This window comes from Periplaneta americana, chromosome 17 (genome assembly GCF_040183065.1).
Source record: "Periplaneta americana isolate PAMFEO1 chromosome 17, P.americana_PAMFEO1_priV1, whole genome shotgun sequence".
NCBI classification, from domain to species: Eukaryota; Metazoa; Arthropoda; class Insecta; order Blattodea; family Blattidae; genus Periplaneta; species Periplaneta americana.
The window spans coordinates 117,291,135-117,313,889 of NC_091133.1; the positions used below are offsets into that span (position 1 = coordinate 117,291,135).

The 22,755-nt window shown below is 34.9% G+C and overlaps 1 protein-coding gene across 1 annotated transcript in view; it reads left to right on the forward strand.

The window, feature by feature from the left end:
- Positions 1-488: 488 nt before the first annotated feature.
- The window catches only part of LOC138693232 (uncharacterized), an 82,884-nt gene continuing 60,617 nt past the window's right edge, over positions 489-22,755 (forward strand). The window contains exon 1 of the mRNA XM_069817030.1: positions 489-518. The gene's annotated coding sequence lies outside the window, so the exon portion shown is untranslated. The remainder of the gene's footprint in view (positions 519-22,755) is intronic.

Genomic DNA, 22,755 nt, shown 5'->3' on the forward strand with positions numbered 1-22,755 from the left:
TTGTGTAAATTTGGTAATTTTCTTGTTCACATCTTTTTCATTTTGATAAGATATTTCACAACCCAGATAATTGAAATTTTGTACTTGTTTGAAGCATTGGTTAATAATAATAATAATATTGTTTATTGCCAGAAAAATAAGATACAAAGAAATTGTAAATTAACAAAATTGTAGTACTCCCTTGAAAGAGAGTGTTGTCGTGTTCAGGGAGGGGATTCAATATGTAATAAATTTACATGCATAAATTACAATAAAATAACAACTAATATTGTATTGCGTAATTTCGCTAGTTCCCTTGGAAGTCGAGAATTTTACAGGGATTTTATTAGAAAAGGGAGGTGGAAATTTTTCTGAGCAATAAATCCAGAAGGATTTCGGGTCCACCCCGTTACATGGGAGGGGGGTGGGAAAAGTGGGTCACACAGAAGGGAGAAGTACCGTTGTTCTGACGGCGTGACCGCTTGTGAGGAGCTGGGAGCTAAGTCGAGTGTGTGGCGGGCAAGGAGCACCACGCCGAGGTAAGATGCGACCAGCGAGTGTTTGGTGAACAGCTGTGCAGTGTGACAGGGTCCGCGCGAGTGCGTGCATGTACAGCGTGCAGGAACCGACTTTGATCGAGCTTAGTTTACGTGTCTGATACACATGTCACTTGTTCCTTGAATATTGAAAACTGAGTCCGGATTCCTGAAGAAATGACGTGCTAAAATCTGCCGAAAAATCTAATACAATATTAAGAATTTAATGTCTTCGATTGCCAAATATTAAATTCGTGACCTAGGCCTATAAGAAGAAAAAGCTGCAGTCATTTTTAAATAAAAAAAACAATTGAAGATTGTGATCCAAAAATTTGCTCAGTCCATTTGGCCATTTTTACGATTTATACATATTATATTATATGGTTGTGTTTGAGACCTCTATCATCGTATTTTAAGTTTGTTTTCTTCCAAAATAAACGCCAACCCTTGACTAAAAGTTTCTGTTATTGTGCACGTCACTTGAAAACTCGTTCAGTCCGTAGACCGGTGGGAGAAAAAAAACACTAGTCGAACGCGTTTTGGAATCATACTCTTCAATTTCGTTTCTCTTTGCTTTATCACTAGTGCCATTAATATTCATTATCGAATTATTAACGTTGTGGTTAAAGGTTAGTAAATAATAGAGCTGTCTTTACTAACTTAAGTAATTCTCTTCTGTCCTTGTACGTAATTAATATTTTATTCAATATCAGTGCATCAGTGTTAATTCATAGAATATTAATTTTTGCTCAAAAAGTGTGTGAAATACAGGGTGATACACGAAGACCATGCAGTACTCTAAGAACTTATGTCTGATAAAATTGTGATTGAAAAAATTCATATAAACGTATGTCATAATTTTAACATTTATTGACTAAGTTATAGTCTCCTTGAAGTTGAGCACGAATGTGGAAGTTATGAAAGTGTAAACATTTAAATATCTAAGAAAATAGCACTAGATGTATTATAAATGTATTGAAGTTACATTCAGTTATTATTCACGAGAAAAATTTGTATTAAAGCTGGTTTTCAAAGACCCCACCTTCTACAATAGCAATGCACGTAGTCGCCCGAGTGTGAACTGCGCGCGTCAACACAGTACGTGTTACTAGTAATAAAATCAAATAAAATAATCAACAATGGATCCAATTCGCTGTTCGTTATGAATTATTATGAAATACTTTATCCATTATTCCAAGCAGTGTGAGTAGTGAGTTATTTACAGCACAAATTATTCTAAGCGTTGGAGCGAAGTTCACAAGGATCTGTGTTACGGAAGCAAGAACCGTGATTATTTACAAAACTAATAAAAATTGGTCACATGTATATAAGAACTTTTTTCTTCACAATGACAACAAGAATAATATCGTAGGATATTATATGGAATTCATGAATCACTCTGTATATATAGGCCTACGGTATCGGTCGATACAAATGGAGGAAAAATTAGCATTCTACCATAGACCAAATTTGAGGTAAAACATCGTAAAAATAGAGACTTTCCATAACAGTTAACAATCATATGATTTTAAAATTATATTATAATCATTTTCCAGTAGGTAGATCCTAACAAAGTTGAATAGGCAGAATTTTAAGAGAACTATAGGCTACATAAGTGAATGGTAGATGGAGCATTGCACATTATATTGATCGTGCTTCAAGACTCTTTTTACATGTTTTAGTTTTAGTTTAGAAACAGAGATTGTCATTGTAATATATTTGCTAATAGACAATAACTAAATAGATAGATAGATAGATAGATAGATAGATAGATAGATAGATAGATAGATAGATAGATAGATAGATAGATAGATAGATAGATAGATAGATAGATAGATAGATAGATAGATAGATAGATAGATAGATAGATAGATAGATAGATAGATAGATAGATAGATAGATAGATAGATAGATAGATAGATAGATAGATAGATAGATAGATAGATAGATAGATAGATAGATAGATAGATAGATAGATAGATAGATAGATAGATAGATAGATAGATAGATAGATAGATAGATAGATAGATAGATAGATAGATAGATAGATAGATAGATAGATAGATAGATGGTAGGTAGGTAGGTAGATAGATAGATAGATAGATAGATAGATAGATAGATAGATAGATAGATAGATAGATAGATAGATAGATAGATAGATAGATAGATAGATAGATAGATAGATAGATAGATAGATAGATAGATAGATAGATAGATAGATAGATAGATAGATAGATAGATAGATAGATAGATAGATAGATAGATAGATAGATAGATAGATAGATAGATAGATAGATAGATAGATAGATAGATAGATAGATAGATAGATAGATAGATAGATAGATAGATAGATAGATAGATAGATAGATAGATAGATAGATAGATAGATAGATAGATAGATAGATAGATAGATAGATAGATAGATAGATAGATAGATAGATAGATAGATAGATAGATAGATAGATAGATAGATAGATAGATAGATAGATAGATAGATAGATAGATAGATAGATAGATAGATAGATAGATAGATAGATAGATGGTAGGTAGGTAGGTAGATAGGTAGATAGATAGATAGATAGATAGATAGATAGATAGATAGATAGATAGATAGATAGATAGATAGATAGATAGATAGATAGATAGATAGATAGATAGATAGATAAATATCAATTACCGTGGCTCATTATAGTTATTCAGAATAATGGACTACATAATTGATAATTCTAAAATTAGCCCTCAGTAATGTCTGAATATTCTTCGTGATATCAAACAAGCGCTATCAGAATATCTAGATCTTTGTTTGGCTGCTGATCGTTGAAGAAAGCGTTGTTATCCAATGGAATGGGCGCGTTAGAATGCAAACTAACTGTTAACATTATCTGTCCATCTTATTAATAAGTGAAAGATATTAAGGAGTAAGAATATAATATTTACTTATATTTCGTAATTTGTACAAATGTTCGATTATTATATTATTGGTGAAGAAGTAAAGCTAGGACTTTTAAATCGTTTATTGATCATTTTCTGTAGAGACTTAGTCATTGTGGGATTATTGATTTTAAAAGACAGTATAAACACAATATTTGTAACGAAGTATAGCTTTTTTTAAGATGAATATTTTATATAAGAACTAGCATTCGGTTATTTTAGATATAGGTTCAGCGATTAGTAAAACCTTGTTTTTTCTGAACCGACACAAATTCTGACTACACTAGAGATAGTGAGTGGTTTCTATAGCTGCGAGGTCAATTTTCTTAATCGTTACCTTCAATATTACATTTTCTAAACTTTTTGATTAAGAAGGAATAGGAAAAGATCCTAGACTAAGTTGTTCATGTAAATCTTTAAAACATTTCATTAAAAGAATCATGCAGATATTTAATTAATTGTAGATTTTATTATTAAATGCTTTACGTTTGTAAAAAAATTATGCAAATTTGTTATTATTTTGACAGATAATTATTACATATTTTAATATTCTGAATAGTGTTTTGTAAAGTGTAATGTGTATATATTAAGCATGAAAAGTTTTTTTCATTTATCTTTTATAGTAACCGAGATATAAAAAAAATTAATTTCACTCAATTTTTGCAGGCCACTGGTGCACCTCTCCCCTTAAGAGAGCGCGTCCAAACAATTCATTATGCGAAGTAAAAATAAAAAGAGTAAAGTTGATGTTGCAATGCGTCACCATGGATTTACACGTGGCTAACGAGAAAGACATTCTTAGTCATAACATGGCCAACATTGCACAAGTTTATATACAAATGCACGTTTAACATGAGTTTAATATAGCAATTCCTTTGTTTTTTAGAACTTTGGACATGTATTTATATTAGGTGATTGTCAAGATGGCCGTGACTAGACCATGATAACCACGTGACTCCGATTCGTGCCGAAGCCAGCCTCGGGATTTACAATATGTTGTGATCGCTGTTAACAGTGATTTCGTCACGGTTCTTCATTGTTGGTGTAAATTGAGTGAAGAGCAAAGGTCAATTACAACGCTTTCAGTGCTCGAATTTGAAGGAATCGTGCTTCGTTTTATTTAACGGCACTCTCGATTTTCTCGACTTTGATGAAATGTAGTGATGATTATGAACTGGTAATGAAAATGGTTTGGAAAGAGTCAGTCGTGTTCTGTTTTAAAGTAGCTACTGATGCTACATTGGAATGAAAAAAATCTAAAGTTCATTATACTGTAGCTGTCCTCGGAAATCCAACCCCGAATATGAAACCAACACAGCGGCGGCCCGTTAGTTGTACGTATGTGCCATATCAATATCACTACCATGGCATTGAACAGATCGGAAGTGATCCAGTGAAATCAGTGTTGCCAATTCAGCGATTTTATGACTAGACCTAGAGTTTTTTGGATGACGATTTAGTACAGATTTGGCTGTCAGAAACTAGCTAGAAATGTGGCTTTTATTTAGAGTGACCAGATTTTTATGCTCGACCATGCCGAAATGTAGTAATTATACACCTGGTAGCAGTCCTTTAATGCATGTAATTAAAGTACACCTATTCATTAAAGTTCGTCCCGCGCCGTGGCGTCGCGGTCTAAGGCATCCCGCCTAGGACTCGCGTTACGGAATGCGCGCTGGTTCGAGTCCTCATGGGGGAAGAAATTTTCTCATGAAATTTCGGCCAGTGTATGGGACCGGTGCCCACCCAGCATCGTGATGCACTTGGGGAGCTACGATAGGTAGCGAAATCCGGTTGAGAATACCAGCTATAACGGCTGGGGGATCATCGTGCTAACCACACGATACCTCCATTCTGGTTGGATGATCGTCCACCTCTGCTTCGGCATGTGGGCGTGAGGCCAGCAGCCGGCTGGTCGGTCTAGGCCCTTCACGGGCTGTAGCGCCACGGATTATTATTATTATTATTATTATTATTATTATTATTATTATTATTATTATTATTATTATTATTATTATTCATTAAAGTTCAGGTTTTCGATTATTCTCGGATATGCAATCGAAAGACGAGGGAAACGTCACGGAGGCTGGAAATCCAATACTGTCGCAGAAGGTTATGTTCTGTTACTATAATAATTAGCGTTAATTGTAAATAATATTCAAATAAATTCAATTTGTCATCTCGTTTTTCAATTCTAAATCAATTTCCAGGTTATACATTCTCTGCATTACTGTTCCTCGGAAAAAATCAGTACTTTCGCGTCTGCGCATATCTCACAATTCAAGAGCTATGAACAAGGTCACTTCCGATCTTATGTCAGATACAAATAAAATGTATACTTCTGAATAATTTAAAGTTAGAAATATGGTCGAGCATAAAAAGTCGTATGAAACTTGCCTATAATGGTAATTAAGACGCTCGTATGAAAATTATGAAACTCGCTTGCGCTCGTTTCATAAACAAACGTACTTGCGTCTTAATTACTATCATTATAGGCTCGTTGCATAATGCACTATTTTAGGCCTAAGCAAAGAACAGAACACGCCACACGACAATATAATAGTCAATCTGACCCTAACTTGCTTCAATAAAAAGTAAAGATATAAAGAACGACGTAGTCTTTATTAGTCACTATTGATAGAACCGAACAAAATAATATTCGAAGTAAATAAACGGCATAAGACAATTATAAATTATTAGAAATTATTAAAATTTTAACACATTAAACAAAATAAAGTTTTAAGCGAAGTTTATTCCTAATAATGTTAGTTAATTAATGGGGGTTTTAAAGGGCAATTCTTAAAAAAAAACAAAACATAAACAATATCATGAGCTAAATATGAATACGCCTAATAATGTTACCTATACTTAAATATTTCAGTAACTTCAAATAAATAATTGTCTTGTACAATCAGATTCATCAATATTTGTCACCGTTAGTGGTTCTGTAGTTTTTGTTTGAGTGTATAGCATGCAATGACCTTGTATTTTCTGGAATCAAATTATGAAATTCACTACAGGTATGTTTTAGAGCCCGGAATTTTAGGTCCTAAAATGTTAATATTGTTCCTCGCTATAGTTTATAAATATAGGAGCCGTACTTCCACTTCTTCGAGATGTCATTCAGTATTTCCCCTTTGGTATAGTTAAAGGCCTTTAATCCTCTTAACCATCACTTACAGATTAGCGCACGGTTAACAAGATCCATTGCCCAGTCCTTGTGACTCTGTTGTCTATTATTACATATCGGACTCTTGTGAACTAGGCTTAAGACTCTTCTCAACGGCACCACATCTATTCATCTACACTCAGTGTCATTCTTAACTTTTAGCACTTAAAATTTCGGGCTCTAGTTATTATTAGATGTTTCAGAGTTTCAGTTTTTAATTGAGATTTCTCAGCAGTCCGCATATTAACCATTACTGAGAAAACTCTCTCAGAGGTTGCATTTTTGGCTGGAAAGCACAAACTGAACTCTACAATATCAAATACCTGCGAAAAATGATTAATTTTTTCTGAAAAAGTTTGAATATCTGAATCCATCTTAAATCTACTCCCGTTTGAGCAGTGTTCCATCCGTCAACATTTTATGTAGTGACATACGTCCGTACATTCGAAGTTATAAGAATCCTGTAGTTGTTTTCTCGACTATTTATTGATAGAGTTTAAGGTATTTTCATTTAGTCACTGAATTTAATCTCATCCAATCCAAAATACTACAAAATGTTGAAAAAGTGGCGTGGTAGTGACACATTGATCATTCCCCGAACACATCGAAAAGTGCAAATCATAAAATTAATAGTACATTAGGCAACGAGCCTATAATGATAGTAATTAAGACGCGAGGATGTTTATGAAACGAGCGCAAGCGAGTTTCATAATTTTCATACGAGCGTCTTAATTACAATTATAGGCAAGTTTCATACGACTTTTTATGCTCGACCATATTTCTAACTTGAAATTATTCATAACTTTCACGTTATCTTATGTGAATGGGAAGGGAACTGACCTTGTGCAATCTCGTGAATTGTGAGATGTGCGCAGACGCGAAAGTATTGATTTTTTTCCCCGAAACGAATGTCGACGACCTTGATGTAATCTCGTTAAACTTGATATAACCTTGAAATTGAATTCGACATTGAAAAACGAGATGACAAATTGAATTTATTTGATATTATTTACAATTAACGCAAATTATTATAGTAACAGAACATAACCTTCTGCGACAGTATTGGATTTCCAGCCTGCGTGACGTTTTGCTAGTTGTCTTTCGATTGCATATCCGAGAATAATCGAAAACCTGAACTTCAATGAATAGGTGTACTTTAATGACATGCATTAAAGGACTGCTACCAGGTGCATAATTACTACATTTCGACATGGTCGAGCATAAAATAATTTAAATATACGAGAAACAAAACTACAGTACAATCTGATGTCATTGTTACTTTACTTACTTACTTACTTACAAATGGCTTTTAAGGAGCCCGAAGGTTCATTGCCGCCCTCACATAAGCCCGCCAGCGGTCCCTATCCTGTGCAAGATTAATCCAGTCTCTATCATCATATCCCACCTCCCTCAAATCCATTTTAATATTATCCTCCCATCTACGTCTCGGCCTCCCTAAAGGTCTTTTTCCCTCCGGTCTCCCAACTAACACTCTATATGCATTTCTGGATTCGCCCATACGTGCTACATGCCCTGCCCATCTCAAACGTATGGATTTAATGTTCCTAATTATGTCAGGTGAAGAATACAATGCGTGCAGTTCTGTGTTGTGTAACTTTCTCCATTCTCCTGTAACTTCATCCCGCTTAGCCCCAAATATTTTCCTAAGCACCTTATTCTCAAACACCCTTAACCTATGTTCCTCTCTCAGAGTGAGAGTCCAAGTTTCACAACCATACAGAAGAACCGGTAATATAACTGTTTTATAAATTCTAACTTTCAGATTTTTGGACAGCAGACTGGATGATAAGAGCTTCTCAACCGAATAATAACACGCATTTCCCATATTTATTCTGCGTTTAATTTCCTTCCGAGTGTCATTTATATTTGTTACTGTTGCTCCAAGATATTTGAATTTTTCCACCTCTTCGAAGGATAAATCTCCAATTTTTATATTTCCATTTCGTACAATATTCTGGTCACGAGACATAATCATATACTTTGTCTTTTCGGGATTTACTTCCAAACCGATCGCTCTACTTGCTTCAAATAAAATTTCCGTGTTTTCCCTAATCGTTTGTGTATTTTCTCCTAATATATTCACGTCATCCGCATAGACAAGAAGCTGATGTAACCCGTTCAATTCCAAACCCTGCCTGTTATCCTGAACTTTCCTAATGGCATATTCTAGCGCGAAGTTAAAAAGTAAAGGTGATAGTGCATCTCCCTGCTTTAGCCCGCAGTGAATTGGAAAAGCATCAGATAGAAACTGACCTATACGGACTCTGCTGTATGTTTCACTGAGACACATTTTAATTAATCGAACTAGTTTCTTGGGAATACCAAATTCAATAAGAATATCATATAATACTTCCCTCTTAACCGAGTCATATGCCTTTTTGAAATCTATGAATAACTGATGTACTGTACCCTTATACTCCCATTTTTTCTCCATTATCTGTCGAATACAAAAAATCTGATCAATAGTCAATCTATTACGCCGAAAACCGCACTGATGATCCCCAATAATTTCATCTACGTACGGAGTTAATCTTCTCAAAAGAATATTGGACAACATTTTGTACGACGTCAACAAAAGTGATATTCCTCGGAAGTTACCACAGTTGGTTTTGTCCCCCTTTTTAAAAATAGTTACAATTATGGACTCCTTCCATTGTTCTGGTACAATTTCCTTTTCCCAAATAGCAAGTACAAGTTTATAAATTTCGCTATATAATGCACCCCCACCCTCTTGTATTAATTCTGCTGGAATTTGATCGATACCTGGAGACTTGTACTTTTTCAGATTTTCTATCGCAATTTCGACTTCTGAAAGCGTGGGTTCGGGTATAAATGGCTCAGCAGTTTGTATTTCAATTTCGTCCCGATCATTTCTATTTGGCCTATGTACATTTAGTAGTTGCGCAAAATAGTTTTTCCATCTGTTTAGGATTGATGGAGAGTCTGCAAGCAAGTCACCATTCTCATCCTTGATCACGTTTACCCTTGGCTGATATCCGTTCTTAAATTCCTTTATACCCTTATATAAATCTCGAATGTTTTTATTCTTACTATTTGTTTCTACCTCATTCAGTTTTTCCTTCAAGTAACCTCTCTTTTTATTCCTAAGTGTACGACTTGCTTCCCGTCTTTCATTGAAATAATTATCTCTCTTCTCCTCAACTGGATCCTGTAAGAATTTCAATTTTGCCTGTCATTGTTACTTTAACACGGGGTAAAGAGAAAAACATAAAAAGAAAATACACATTTGAGCTTTAAAATAGAAAACATATGATTTCGCTGTTCATATGAAAATGACCCATTATTAAACAGAACTGTGCTGCGAAAATCAGGACGCCGGTCATCCTAATTTTATTATTTAAAAGACAGGAAAAATTAAGCAAATTGTAAACTGTACACTTATTTGTGTATTAACCAATCTTCATACACTAGTAATTTAACTATTACATTTTATGGACATCGACGGTAGAGAACTAAAATGTAATAACAACAATGTCCATTCCTCATCCTCCGTACTGCGTCCCCCGTCCAGTCGGTGAGTTTCAGCTCGTTGCTGTTCATTCATGATCATGACCTTGACCACATCTTTTCTGACGTGAGAGCGAACCAGCTGTTCATTCACAATTGAATGTCCGCATGCAAGAAGGAAACTTCCCCAAAAATACTACAATCGAACTTCGATATCTCGAAGTGCTTCCGGAAACTGATAATGCTTCGAGTCATCGAAAATTCGAGATATAGGAAATTTGAAAAAAGCCCAATACCATAAATTATTAATGATGACAAGTATAATTACGTACTTTAAACCTACTTCTTTAATTAAAAATTAATACTTTAAATCTATAAATGAAATTCGTTATTTCTTACTATCAGAAAATGTAATTCTACCAATCATAGCACTACTGCTACTCCTACTACTACTACAACAACTATTACCGGTAATAATAATAATAATAATAATAATAATAATAATAATAATAATAATAATAATAATACCTCTTTCCATCTATTGGACCAAATGTAATTTTTCACTTACACTTAAAAGTTTAAAACTCCATGGTGTTCACTTCTCTATATCATGTAAGCTGTTTTCTTTTGTTTATTCTACCTAATTAAAGCTCTGAACACTTCAGCTACGTTCATTAGAGAAGCTCATACTTCTTAGCTTTCAGCAAAGAAATGTCGAGGTAGTTCGTTGACTCTTCCTTTGTTTTTCAGGACGATGATTATAGATATTCATAACTTTGATTGAGGTTCTAGCTGACATACACATCTGTTATCAGGCAGTACATCTCATTTGACGATATTTGTTAGAGAAAGAACAATTGTTTGTATGCATCTGAAGTCTGACGAGTGTAATATGTAGCTAGTCGGCGATATATGCAATGGAGGAGAAAAGGAACTAGCCACCCTACCCCATCATATCCTGGCCTAGTTACCTCAAAAGTGGTGTCTTTTTGGTTTCACTTGTGAGGCTCAGACCTGTCTTCGGACAGTTCACTGAACAACAACATAATAAAGTTTGAGGAGAATAATAGGGAGTGTTATTTGAAATTTGAAAATAATTAATAATTAATAATATTAATATGCCTATTACTTAATAATGCAACAATAAAAAATATACAGTATAAATTTTAAAGGGGCTATTATGTTTTCGGAATTCATGCCAATCATTTCCTGTGGTCGAACAAATTTTTAGGGTAGGTCTCATGAGTCATAAACTGTTCAGTCAAATCAGTGAATTACATATTGCCAGACAAAATACATTTTAATATTTCAACGGACATAAATAATTAGACAGACAGACAAATAAAAAAATTAATAAACAAGTAAGTAAATAAGTAAGTAAATCGATAAGTAAATCGATAAATAAATAAATAAATAAATAAATAAATAAATAAATAAATAAATAAATAAATAAATCAATCAATAACTTAATAAATAAACGAATGAATAAATAATTAAATAAGTAAATAATAAATAAATAAATAAGTAAATAAATAAATAGATCAATAATAACTTAATAAACGAACAAACAAATCAATTAAATAAATGAGTAAATAATAAATAAGTAAATAAATAAATAAGTAACTAATAAACGAATAAATAGATAATTAATTAATTAATTAATTAAATAAAAATAGTAAATAGATAAATAATAACTTCATAAAGAAATGAACGAACAAATAAATAAGTAAATAATAAACGAATAAATAAATACGTAACTAGATAAATAAATAACTCCATAAATAGACTAATGAACAAATAAATTAAATAAATTAGTAAATAATAAACAATTAAGTAAATAAGTAAATAACTTCATAAATAAATGAACGAAGGAATACATTGAATAAATAAGTAAATAATAAATAAATAAATAAATAAATAAATAAATAAATAAATAAATAAATAGATAAATAAGTAAATATAAAAATAAATAACTTAAAAAGTAAACGAATATATAAATTAAATAAATAAATATGAAAATAAGTAAATAAATATTAATTTTTCAGTAGCTACATAGCATTATGATTTCACCTGGTTTGGTAATAAATGGTAACAGTTGGCAAAATTGAAAAAACAGCCATAGTAGCTTTTCGGGAACTGACCTTACGTGAACTTCACTATATTTATGTCTGTGGTTCCTGATATTCATAGTTTAGAGAATAGGACGGGCCAAAGATTCTAACCCTCTAGTTCTTGGAAGGCGGATGTGCTGGACAGTATTTCACTGAAAAAAATGAGTCGGTGTCCTACAAGGATGCGTTAGGCATTACGAGGTGGAAATTTTTGCTTTTAAACTGTTAAACTGCATTCCATGATAAAACAGTTATAAAAACTGTATAGATCAACATTTCAGCCTTAAACAGAGCTGCCAAAGCGTCCCATGACCTTTCCCTACGAAGCGATATCTGCGTCGACATACTTCTGTCTAATCTGTTGGGTATATTGTTACTTTAAAATGTCTGTCCATCACATCTCAGCTTGCATAGGAGTCCTTAGTCAAAGAACAGTTAACCAACGTTTGTGCATAGCATTGCAGCCAGAGGAATGTTAGAGTAGGCCGGTAACAGCTCTTTATCTGCACATCTTCGATCACATCGAACCTGGCTACAGATCTGTACTTCCTTGTTCCCGCGTGTGGACTGTAAACAATCTGAACACAGGTGGAAGGGAAGCTGGGTCATGCCCACGCGCAATTGGTTCACCCACACGGGTCCGTTGTGCTTCCACCAGGATTGAATTCTGACGTGGGTTATGAATAGCCTACAAATTTTGCCTGAAGCCCTCCTATTTAGCGTCAGAATTTCCTTACTTACTTACTTACTTACTGGCTTTTAAGGAACCCGAAAGTTCATTGCCGCCCTCACATAAGCTCGCCATAGGTCCCTATCCTGAGCAAGATCAATCCAGTCTCTATCATCATATCCCACCTCCCTCAAATCCATTTTAATATTATCTTCCCACCTACGTCTCGGCCTCCCCAAAGGTCTTTTTCCCTCCGGCCTCCCAACTAACACTCTATATGCATTTCTGGATTCGCCCAAACGTGTTACATATCCTGCCCATCGCAAACGTGTGGATTTAATGTTCCTAATTATGTCAGGTGAAGAATACAATGCGTGCAGTTCTGCGTTGTGTAACTTTCTCCATTCTCCTGTAACTTCATCCCTCTTAGCCCCAAATATTTTCCTAAGAACCTTATTCTCAAACACCCTTAACCTATGTTCCTCTCTCAAAGTGAGAGTCCAAGTTTCACAGCCATAAAGAACAACCGGTAATATAACTGTTTTATAAATTCTAACTTTCAGATTTTTTTACAGCTGACTGGATGATAAAAGCTTCTCAACCGAATAATAACAGCCATTTCCCATATTTATTCTGTGTTTAACTTCCCCCCGAATATCATTTATATTTGTTACTGTTGCTCCCAGGTATTTGAATTTTTCCATCTCTTCAAAGGATAAATTTCCAATTTTTATATTTCCATTTCGTACAATATTCTCGTCACGAGACATAATTATATACTTTGTCTTTTCGGGATTTACTTCCAAACCTATCTCTTTACTTGCTTCAAGTAAAATTCCCGTATTTCCCTTAATCGTTTGTGGATTTTCTCCTAACATATTCACGTCATCCGCATAGACAAGCAGCTGATGTAACCCGTTCAATTCCAAACCCAATCTGTTATCCTGGACTTTCCTAATGGCATACTCTAGAGCAAAGCTAAAAAGTGAAGGTGATAGTGCATCTCCTTGCTTTAGCCCACAGTGTCAGAATTTCCTTACGTGTCCTAAATCAACAACATGGGCTCCACTGCTTCTCTTCTGCAGAAAGTTATGCTAAGGATGTCCATCACCATCGGTCGGGCTTGAAGTCCCGAACCTCGGAGATGCCCAAGTGCAGGTCCTTCACTGCAAACTCGGTTTGGTGCCAGTTCATCCAGAGAATTTTCTCCCAGAAGCATTTTCATCCTCGTAACAGTGGTGCAGTGGATAATTTGCCCAAAATTATTAACCCAAAAGAAAGTTCACCCGAAGAAAATTGTCCCAAATGTATAATTTTATTGTTTTATGTGTTAGATTTATGTATTTCATTTTTTTATTTCTTCCACTTCTTCTAGCGATGCTGATCGTGATCAACTGCCTTCAAAATCGTTAGCATCCGGCGCTGTAGTAATAGCCCGTTTCGTGCAATTTGGTTTTCTTCTGCAAACCCAATACAATTTAGTTCTGTTAGCATTTCTTGAGTGCAACTTGTACAGATATTCTATGTGGACCAAATTCATTCCATTCCTTGTACTTTGTATAATTTCTCCCTGGTCGCGCATTAAGGCTGGTTCACAATAAACCGGAAACGGAAACGGCAACGAGAACGGAAATATGGTTAAAATAAATGTATTTAAATGTGAGGATTCACAATTAACTATTGTGTACGTTCACATTTAAATACATTTATTTTAACATTATTTCCGTTCTCGTTCTCGTTGCCGTTTCCGTTCCCGGTTTATTGTGAACCAGCCTTTAGACCTGATTTATGAGCAACTGGAAATTTAAAACTGTATAGTGATGTATGAGCAACTGGAAATTTAAAACTATATAATAATAATAATAATAATAATAATAATAATAATAATAATAATAATAATAATAATCCGTGGCGCTACAGCCCGTGAAGGGTCTAGACCAGCGGTGACCAAAACTCGAGCTGCAGTGATTACATGTGACAGACAGGCTATGAAGTAAGGAGTCGGAGGAAAGGTGCTTGGCATGAAAACTACAACCAGTGGTGGTTCCTGTATTAACATCTTGATCAATCCCGCGGATAAAAATCTCAAGCTTTGCTGTATCAGTAATGTCACTGCTGTCATCAAGAGCCAGTGAATAATACAGTGAAACCTACCTTTGCGGTCACTTCATTTAAGCGGCCACCTGGCCAAAAGGCCAATTTTCTCCGGAACCAATTGGATTTTCCGTAAGATCAATACAAATTCTCTCTTTATTTAGCGGCCACCTCATGCGCCGGTCAACGGCCGGGGTCTATTTGGATTGGAACCTGACTATAACAGTCACTGTCCAACAAAAAATCTTTTCACGGATACTGTCTGACCTATTTTTTCGATGGTTAGAGGACAGGAAGCAATATCACTAGGACAATAGCTAAGTGTACAACAGTACACCCTCCATATCTTGGGGTTATTTGGTTACTGTTTTATGATTCTTTTGTCACTTTCCACTCCGACCCTGCACAGCTATAAATTATTACTCGTTTTTAAAGGATCGAAACACGGACTTTTTCTATCGAAAATGTCACAGTATGTTTTAGGTCAGTAGTGTTAACATTCAATTTTTTATATTTTTTCTCCTCTTTCTATCTTTCTTTATTTGGACCAGCTTTTACGAATTTTTCTTCTTTTCATTCAGTTGATTCAGAGGAATTGTGAAGTTAGTTTGAGAGAGAAATCATGTCTAACAATAAATCTAGAGTGGTGTTAAGTTTAGAGGTGAGACGAACAATGATTGAAGAATGTGAGAAGGGAACATCTGCGAGAAAAATTGCAGAAATATTCAAATGTGGAAGGACACAAATAAATGGTATAATTAAGAATAAAGATGAAATATTAAAAGAATGGGAGAAAAATATGCGTGGTGATTTAATTTCCAAGATTAAACCACAAAATCGCAATGTGGTCCTTGAAATTGGTGTTTCTTCCCCCAAATACGACATCACACCTCCAGCCCCTTGATCAAGGTACTATTCAGTCATTTAAACTGAGGTACCGCAAGTGAGTTTTGAAAATGCTAGTTGCAAGAATGGAAGAGGCTGACATTAATATGTACGATTGTTGTACGCGCACAGTACTAAAAAGTCAATGAAATTCAGTACTTTCATGCTGATTCATTAAAAACCGCAACCTTAATCAAGCGGCCACCTGAAAAAAAGGCCATTTTACTAGGTAACTTCAGATGGCCGTTTTAGACAGGTTTCACTGTATACGATTTTTCTTGCTTCGTTTTTTAACTTTCCTCTTGAATATAATCAGGAATTTTCTAAATTCTTCTCTCGATACTTGATCGAGAAATTCGTAGTTTTTTCAAAATTAAAAACTTTTTATGGACAAGTTATTTAAGCTATTTTAATCATTACTCTTTTGTTCTATTAAAAGGCTTTAGAGCACGAGATATTTCAAACCCCATTAGGTAGCTGACTTCCATACATTTATTTATCTCATCTTTCTCTTCCTGGCTATGATTTAAGACATGTTAATTCCTGGCGTTTAACAGTTCATTGGCACATAATATTGATTTTAATTTGCAGTTCATTTTATATTTCAGATGTGTCTAGTAATATCATGAAATAATGTCATAAATTTTCAATCAAAGACACAACTATCTGCAAATGTTTATTTGCTACATGAATATAAGGTATATAAACGTTTTCGCCTTGCGGGGCATCATCAGATATATTAAAATTATGTGATCTGAACTTAGATTAAATTAGATTTATAAAAGCAAATACGAACAGTGTGTAATACATGGTGATAAAATTTCATGAGTTATATGTATACTAATTGTAACAAGAAATAAGATAAAATGATGAATTTCAATGTAGTGTACATTCAAATATGATTAAAATTGGATTTGTGTGTACATATAACTCATGTTACATTATAATACATATTTATCAAATAATGTTGTGCAAATTATGATCATGTTAAAATGAATAAATGGATAAAATCTTGGGTTATAGTTATTCAATGTTTAGAAAATGACACGTCTTGGAGAACCGTGTATCATGTAACCCAAGATTTTATCCATTTATTCATTTTAACATGATCATAATTTGCATAACATTATTTGATAAATATATATTATAATGTAACATGAGTTATATGTACACACAATTCCAATTTTAATCATATTTGAATTTACACTACATTGAAATTCATCATTTTATCTTATTTCTTGTTACAATTAGTATACATATAACTCATGAAAAAAAAATTATCACCATGTATTACACACTGTTCGTATTTGTTTTTTATAAATCTAATTTAATCTAAGTTCAGATCACATAATTTTAATATATCTGATGATGCCCCAGAAGGCGAAAACGTTTATATACCTTATATTCATGTAGCAAATAAACATTTGCAGATAGTTATGTCTTTGATTGAAAATTTATAACATTATTTCATGACATAATATTGAATCAGTTTTTCTATAATATTATTATTAAATGAATGACTAATAAATAATTACTCTCAACTAAAGATTAAGAAGATTAAAATTGAGATAAAACCTAACAATTTCATCCTTCTAGGGAGAAGATCTAAAAATATCAATATTCGTAAAATCTATTAGAAAGATACAATTAAAAAATTTAGTGTCTGTTCTCCATAAAGTCAGCGTCACGTAGGGAGTGGAACGGGCGTCGTCGCTCTTTTGTCTGGAATGTGGGGTGAAGTATGCGGTCACGTGTTTTCGAATTTGGTTGCAGATTGATTGAGAGCGGAAAGTGTGCCGCGCTGAAGATAATAGTGTGCAGTTAGCCGCTTGCCAGTCCGGTGAGCAAGTGTGACTCAACCGAATTAGCGGGACGGAATTGTTACGTGCGATGTTGAGTGCGAGCGATCCTGATTGGTCCGGAGGCAGGAACATTATTTTGCCCTCGAATCCTCGCAGATACTGAAACCTCACTCCGTCCTTTAGCACAGCCCTTGCCTAGGTCATTGTTATAAAATAAATGGCAATGAGAATTGCTACAGTAAGGCTCGATCTGACAAGCTTTTATAAAACTTCACGAGAATCGCGTTTATAATTCTGAGATATGTCATCCTGCCTAAGGTTTTTCCGTGGTTTTCCTAAGGCGCTAAGACAAATGCCGGGATGAGCCCTAAAAGAAATGGGCCACGGACCTGCACTCACATCCCCATGAATCTCCCTAATTACTCTAAATTAATTAATAATTGGATGCACTTATGCAATATGGAACCAACCACCATTTTATGAATATCTGGATTTATATTGCAAAATGTGTCTTAATATCTATAGTTTCTTATACAAAATAGAACCAACTCCTATCTGTAACGTGCTGCCCTATAGAGAAATCTGAACCAACCACCAAAAACAGAATCCATAGTGCAGTGTTTTGCAATTTAGAACCAACTCCAAGCTGTCAGTTCCCATGTTTGTTTTGTGTAAATATGGGAATTTGAATACAATTTTTTGCTAATAGGAGTGATATATTATATTATATTATATTATATTATATTATATTATATTATATTATATTATATTATATTATATTATATTATATTATATTATAGCAACAAGAGAAATGTTAATGTATCAAAGAAAGTTTGTAGAACCGAAGATGTTTAGGTATCAAATATGTAACTACAGAAGAAAATCCAATGAATTTTTATTTTAATAGGTTATTTTACGACGCTTTATTAACAGCTTAGGTTATTTAGCGTCTGAATGAGATGAAGGTGATTATGCCGGTGAAATGAGCCCAGGATGCATCACCGAAAGTTATCCAGCATTTGCTCATATTGGGTTGAGGGAAAACCCCGGAAAAACCTCAACCAGGTAACTTGCCCCGATCGGGAATCGAACCTGGGCCACCTGGTTTCGCGGCCAGACGCGCTAGCCGTTACTCCACAGGTGTGGACAGGATGATGTTGATGGAATCAATGGTCCCCTTGACTTCACCTTGGAATGATAAGTCAATGTATGAACAAATGCTAATGAATATATATTTTTTAAATTTTATTTGTAATCCCTCAATTAGTGTCTTGGATGTTTAGTTTTCCAATAATAAAGTGTTAAACATGGATTTGAACTAGAATGTTGCCTCATCTCTCTCTCATTTGAATCACAGAAGTAGGAACCAAGTGCCAATATCCATTTTTGCAATAAGCAATATGGAACCAACTCCAATGTTGCCCTTCTACTCTGTGTGACTCAAATACTAATGCGAGCTGCACCATTGATCTAAAAGAGCATTTCAGAATGTTAATAATGCAATCACTACTTTCGTAATAGTATTGATGTAGAATTTTATTTGTAACGATTTGCTAAAACAGCTGTAGCTCAAAAGTTGTATTTTGGACTTGGTTCCATATTGCATAAGTGCATCCAATTACAGCTCTCCCCTCTCTTCGTAATTGAGTCACCATAAAGCCAAATGGCTGGTCTCTAAATTGAGACGATTCAACAAGGCTTATGACAACAATCACCTCCTACATAATAGCCAAATTGGCTAGTCTCTTATATATGAGACAACTCATTCTGCCTAAGGTATTCCGTGGTTTTCCTAAGGCGTAAGATAAATGTCGGGATGAGCCATATAAGAAATGGGCCACGGACCTATATGCCCTTCCCCCATATATATTCCCCTTTTCTTGTAAACGACGTATGCCCTAGTTCTGAACCTATAAATTGTCTATTAAATGTACGAGGTCACTCAATTAGTCGCAATTTAAAAGGACAGGGATCTCTCAAATTGTAGATTTAGATTTTACGGCGCTTCTTCCAACGGCCTTCACATGCCTTGTCATCGAACAACAGATAACAGCGTCTTGCCATCCTAACGGCAAACACCAGCCATCTCCTCCTCGCCCCGTTCCGTGATCACTTGATCAAATCTCCGTCCCCCTCGCGTATGTGGTACCTAAGAGGTTACGTCCAATTTCGGCTTCCCCTTCAAAATTTTCTAGAGCTCCTTCAGTGGAGCAGCGTAACCCGGAGTGAGACTAGTGGCCAACAGGCTTGGAGCTCACATATTTAGTTTTGTACAGCCCCAACCGCTTGCAAGGACGCGTTTTGCGTACCTTTTAAATTTGTCCTCCCAATTCTCTTTCGATTTTTCGATTTTTCGATGAGATATGTTAACTCCTTGTGCACAAATTCTATTGAGAAGATTAACTCCATATGTAGATGAAATTATTGGGGATCATCAGTGTGGTTTTAGGCGTAATAGATCGACTATTGATCAGATTTTTTTGTATTCGACAGATAATGGAGAAAAAATAGGAGTATAAGGGTACACTGCATCAGTTATTCATAGATTTCAAGAAAGTATATGACTCGGTTAAGAGAGAAGTTTTATATGATATTCTTATTGAATTTGCTATTCCCAAGAAACTAGTTCGATTAATTAAAATGTGTCTCAGTGAAACGTATAGCAGAGTCCGTATAGGTCAGTTTCTGTCAGATGCGTTTCCAATTCATTGTGGGCTAAAGCAAGGAGATGCACTATCACCTTTACTTTTTAACTTTGCTCTACAATATGCCATTAGGAAAGTCCAGGATAACAGATTGGGTTTGGAATTAAACGGGTTACATCAGCTGCTTGTCTATGCGGATGACGTGAATATGTTAGGAGTAAATCCACAAACGATTAGGGAAAATACGGGAATTTTACTGGAAGCAAGTAAAGCGATCGGTTTGGAAGTAAATCCCGAAAAGACAAGTACCGTCAAGATCGGTCACCTCAATTAAAAATATAAATGTTCCTGCTTGTTAACCTTACTTACGTACTTACTTACAAATGGCTTTTAAGGAACCCGAAGGTTCATTGCCGCCCTCACATAAGCCCGCCATCGGTCCCTATCCTGTGCAAGATTAATCCAGTCTCTATCATCATATCCCACCTCCCTCAAATCCATTTTAATATTATCCTCCCATCTACGTCTCGGCCTCCCCAAAGGTCTTTTTCCCTCCAGTCTCCCAACTAACACTCTATATGCATTTCTGGATTCGCCCATACGTGCTACATGCCCTGCCCATCTCAAATGTCTGGATTTAATGTTCCTAATTATGTCAGATGAAGAATATAATGCGTGCAGTTCTGCGTTGTGTAACTTTCTCCATTCTCCTGTAACTTCATTCCGCTTATCCCCAAATATTTTCCTAAGCACCTTATTCTCAAACACCCTTAACCTATGTTCCTCTCTCAGAGTGAGAATCCAAGTTTCACAACCATAAAGAACAACCTGTAATATAACTGTTTTATAAATCCTGCTTGTTAACCATCTCTGTTAAAGTAAAAGCCTTTTCAGGCTGACACTTATGTACCATACATGGTCATGTTAATTAAAAAAAAAAGGGGGGGGAGCTCTTTTCAATGCCAGCTACCTAACTTCCAGGTGGATAGACAGCATGTTGAAATTGGATAGAGAGAGAATGTGTTATTGCGGAGACCATATTCCTATGCAAAACATAATCACCTAGGCACAACTTATCATCACTAAAAAAAATTGGTACTTATTTCTGAAACACTCTGTATATGCAGAGAATCCTTTGATTTACTGGTTTGCAGGGTGTCTATCTCTATTGAGTAATTGATCTTCAAATTGTATATTACTTCAAAAGCAGTCTACCTTATGATGGATTTCTTTGCCAATATTCATTCATTCATTCATTCATTCATTCATTCATTCATTCATTCATTCATTCATTCATTCATTCATTCATTCATTCATTCATTCATTCATTCATTCATTCTTTCATTCAAACCCAACATTTACAATCTTTCCTATTTTCCTCCTTCCTCATAGTCTCCGCATTTGTATCTTAATGTTGTCTATCATCTGATATCTTCTTCTGCCCCGAACTTTACTCCTGTTCACTATTCCTTCAAGTGCATCCTTCAGTAGGTAGTTTCTTCTTAGCCAGCGACCCAGCCAATTCCTTTTTATCTTCCTGATCAGTTTTATTATTACTTACTTACTTACTTACTGGCTTTTAAGGAACCCGAAGGTTCATTGCCGCCCTCACATAAGCCCGCCATCGGTCCCTATCCTGAGCAAGATTAATCCAGTCCCTATCATCATATCCCACCTCCCTGAAATCCATTTAATATTATCCTCCCATCTACGTCTCGGCCTCCCCAAAGGTCTTTTTCTCTCCGGTCTCCCAACTAACACTCTATATGCATTCCTGGATTCGTCCATACGTGCTACATGCCCTGCCCATCGCAAACGTCTGGATTTAATGTTCCTAATTATGTCAGGTGAAGAATACAATGCGTGCAGTTCTGCGTTGTGTAACTTTCTCCATTCTCCTGTAACTTCATCCCTCTTAGCCCCAAATATTTTCCTAAGTACCTTATTCTCAAACACCCTTAACCTATGTTCCTCTCTCAGAGTGAGGGTCCAAGTTTCACAACCATACAGAACAACCGGTAATATAACTGTTTTATAAATTCTAACTTTCAGATTTTTTGGCAGCCGACTAGATGACAAAAGCTTCTCAATCGAATAATAACAGGCATTTCCCATATTTATTCTGCGTTTAATTTCCTCCCGAGTGTCATTTATATTTGTTACTGTTGCTCCAAGATATTTGAATTTTTCCACCCCTTATTATTATTATTATTATTATTATTATTATTATTATTATTATTATTATTATTATTATTTTACTGTCACACTTTCACATGACCGGTCGGTAAAAGACAAGATCTTTCAATAATTCTTGTTAGTTTCTGTAATGCTTGTAACACGACAATGACGTGCACCTGTTTCGCTAATAGAAAAAACACGTGCTACCACACAATGTCCCAGAAAACCACGGTACAGATGACTGGCATGACTCACACAGCAAATAT